Raw genomic sequence first — 4,339 nt, forward strand, 5'->3', positions numbered from 1 at the left:
TGTGCCTATGATCCTCGCTGGATCTGAAAAGTGAAGGGTGGAATTTGAATAGAAATCCATGTGGGATACTTTGGAGCTGGGGATTGTCTCTACTTTCGACTGACTTTCAGTTTCGGCCTGAAAATTTGACTGTATTTCTTCCTATAGATGCTGCCTGGCCTTCTGCGTTCCACCAGCATTTTGTGTGTGTTGCTTGAATTTCCAGCATCTGCAGATTTCCTCGTGTTTGTGTTGAAACCACCCCCTACCTTTTTGTATTTAAGTATAGTGTTTTCTGTAAATTCTATTTTATGTATTTTTCCCTGTAAGTGCCTGCAAGAAAGTTAATCTCAAGGTAGTATAACACATACAAAATGCCAGAGAAACTCAGCCAATCCGGCAATATCTATGGAAAGGAATAAAGGGCTGTCATTTTGGGCTGAGACCCTTCATCCGGATGAAGACATTTGAACCTTGACTTTTTATTCCTTTTCATAGAGACTGTTTGACTTGCTCTGGTCCTCCACCATTTTGTGTGTGTTACTCTGGGTTTCTAACATCTGTGTTCAAGCTAGTGTATTATAACATATATGTACTTTAATAAAAAAATTTACTTTGAACTTTGAATTTTGGGAAGTACCATAATAAGAACTTTTTTAACTCTAGTTTCTTTCCCTTTCTTTTCTAGTCCTGGTGAAGGGTTCAGGTGCAGAACATCGACTGTTCATTCCTCCCAATAGATACTGCATGACCTGCCGAATTCCTCCAGCATTTTGTGTTTGTTACTGCACATTTCCAGTATCTGCACAATCTCTTGTGTTTATGATGAGCGCCTGATGTTGTTTAACCAACTAGGCTGCCTGCTGAGAGTGGGGAAGCGTGTCGAGCTGGCATGGACACAATGGGTTGAAGAGATCCCTTCTGTGCCGTAAATTTCTCATCTCATCATGAGAAGTATTATTAGTTCTGAGAAGGTCGTGGGTACCATATTTTAACTATCCATTTGTCACTGGAACATTTACTGATTTGTCAAGGGCACTCGACGCACAACAATAACCTACAACCCAATAAAATCCAGGTGTAATTGTGGATGTCAGGGTTTGGTACGAGCCCTCCCTCCAGGCAAGGTTAAAGCACTGCTGCCTGCTACCTCTGACTCAGTGAGCAATGTCATTACTCTGACTAAGCAGCGTGAACATTGCCTGTGAAGCTGTGACCCAAGTACAGAGACTCCACTGTGAAGCAGAGACAATCCCATTTAGAATTTCAGTCTCTCCCCAATGTGTAAAGCTCTGGGATGTAAAATTAACTTTCTGACACTTTCCTTCCCTTTCACATCTCTCTGTCTCCACCTCTGGAGACAAAATGTCAACTGACATCTGTTATAAACCTATCAGTTCCCATGGTTATCTTGACTACAGTATACCCCTTTCCACCCCTATCTCCTGTAAAACCGCTATTCAACTTTGTCAGTTCCTTCCCCTCCACCACATCTTTTCCCAGGAGAAGGCTTTCATTTCCAGGATATCAGAGATGTCTTCTTTCTACAGCAAACAATGTCCTTTCCTTTCTTCAATGTCCCTTCCTCATTCAATGCTGTCCTCATGCACATCTCTTCCATTTCCTGAACATCTGCGCTCACTTCATATTCCTGCTCCACAGCAATGATAGAGTTCCTCTTGTCCAGGGGCCTCCACATCCAACACATCATCCTCTTCATCACTCAACTCCTCCGCATCTTCCACTCCTCTCCAACCCTTCTGCCATCTCCAAAGGGATCCTACCACTAAACATATCCCGCCTTTCGCTTTCACAGTGATCACTCCTTCCATGATCCCCTTGTCCATTCATTCCTAATCTCCCCCCTGACATTTATCCCTGGGTGCGGCCTTTGTGCTAACCTGCCCATTCATCTCTATTATGGGCCCCAAACAGTCCTTCCAGGCGAGGTAACACTTCACCTGTGAGTCTGCTGGACTTGCCTCGTCTCTCCAGAGCTTCTCTACGTTGGTGAGAGCCATTGTAAATTGGGGGACTGCTTTGTCGAGCAGCTCTGCTCCTTCCGCCAATAGTGGAACCTCCCGGTGGCCATTTTAATTCCCATTCCTGTTTCCGTTCAGACGGGTCAGTCCATGGCTGCCTATTGTGCCAAGAGGAGACCAAGCTTAGGGTGGAGGAGCAACACTTATATTTCATCTAGCGAGCCTCCAAACTGAGGGCATGAATATCGATTTCTCCTTCTGGTAAAAAATAATTTCCCTCCTTCCTCCCCTCTTCTTCTATTCAGAGATATATTTAATGAGCACACTTGGGAACAGAAAACAATGAGCTCAAGGTGACTTTCAGCTCTTCTGCACTTACGGTACGATGTAATTTAGAACATAACATCAGAGACTTCTGTAAAATCCCTCCGTGAAGATGTATGATTCATACAGCTGATGAGTAATGACATATTGATCAGTCCTGTTCTGACATTGCTTCTGTCCAATATTCCAGGGGAATCCCCACAACGCTAGACAACTATCTCCCTGTGCAGAGAGAGGGGGTTGTTCTCAGGATGCTGTCCATACGGAAGCCCTTTCTGCCGTCACCACAAGCAAAGCCTGAAGAGAGTGAATGGTGCAGACAGGCTCCGCCACACGACCACGGTCAACATCCAGAAACAACCAGTCGCAAAACTTCAGCTTTGGTTTTTCACATTTAGTCGGTGCTGGGACAGATCCCACCTACAATCACCGCAAGTGTGAGCAGGGGAGAAGGACTAGAATACGTGAGTAATTTCATGAAGATCAGAAGAACCAAACCTTTCATAACTCATGCTGTTACCTCTATGTTATGGAAACATATCCAATTTCAATAAAAAAGACATCTGTGGATTTTATTCTTTCACATTTCTGAGTTGTTAAGAAGTCTATAAATATGCGAACTCAAATCTCATTATTCCTGCCATCCCTAATCTCCCATTTGATAGTTTGAGTGAGATACGTCATTTTTACATCCCAGAGCTTTACACATTGGGGAGAGACTGAAATTCTAAATGGGATTGTCTCTGCTTCACAGTGGAGTCTCTGTACTTGGGTCACAGCTTCACAGGCAATGTTCACGCTGCTTAGTCAGAGTAATGACATTGCTCACTGAGTCAGAGGTAGCAGGCAGCAGTGCTTTAACCTTGCCTGGAGAGAGGGCTCGTACCAAGCTCAGTCATGGTAAGAGTAAATGAGGTGGACAGAAGTACATAAGGTAAAGGGAGGTGGAATTGCCCCCTCAATCCTGCCCTCTCATTCAATATAATCATGGCTGATATGCCCCAGGTCCCATCTGCTCTTCTCCCCATCACCCTCACCTCCCTGAATGTTCAAAATGTACCAATCTCCATTTTAAATACCCAGTACTGGTATTGGTTTATTATAGTCACATGTATATAGGCACAGTGAAAAGCTCCTCTTGTGTACTCTCCATGCAGATTAAATCATCGCACAGTGTATTGAGGTGGAACAATATAAAATAATAACAATGCAGAATGAAGTGCAACAAACTGTCCAAATAAAAAATTAATAATGAGAGCATGAGGGAAAAGCAACAACAAAATGCAGAATAAAGTGTAACAGCTACAGAGAAAGCGCAAAGCAGGTCAACAATAAGGTCCAACTGATCAGACCTAGCCTTGTGCCTGTTCAAACGACATTTCAGTGTCGTTATTGTGTCTGCCTCAGCCACTCATTCAGACAGTTAACTCCATTTGAGTGAAGAAATCATTCCCCTCTCACCTTGAACATATCCCCTCTAGCCTTTGGTTCCCTTTCCCTGGGGAATGGTCCACTTACTGTGCTCGTGGGTTTGGAACATTTTGTGCTGATATCCCTCCAGTGTTTTGTGGTAACTGCTACAAGCAGTCCAGGCCATAGAATCATACAGCCCTCCAGCTCAACTCATCCATGCTAACTAGACTGCCCCCCAAGCTCATCCATTTGCCCGTGCTTGACCATATCCCTCTACACCTCTGCTAACCAAGTTCTCAAGCAAGTGTCTTTTAAATGTTGCAATTATAAAGGTAGTTTCCTAAGGAGTGTTGGAGGGCAGAGTTCAGAAACATTTATCATCTGAGACCCTGTCCCTCAGTCATCCATAATCTAAACTAAAACACTGAAGATAAGTTTTGACATAGAGAGTGGTGGGTGCATGGAATGCATTGCCAGGGGTTACGCAAAGGTAAATTAATTAGGGCCATTATTTCTTCAGCGGTTTGAACAGGACACGACTGTGCAAGCACGTGCAGGTCAGCCAGTGAGAACAGTGAGAAGAGTTTAAAAAGAAGACAGATTTAAACAGCGGACGTCGGAGTAGTGGGTGATGGAGTGGA

The sequence above is a fragment of the Hypanus sabinus genome, chromosome 10 (genome assembly GCF_030144855.1).
Source record: "Hypanus sabinus isolate sHypSab1 chromosome 10, sHypSab1.hap1, whole genome shotgun sequence".
NCBI lineage: Eukaryota > Metazoa > Chordata > Chondrichthyes > Myliobatiformes > Dasyatidae > Hypanus > Hypanus sabinus.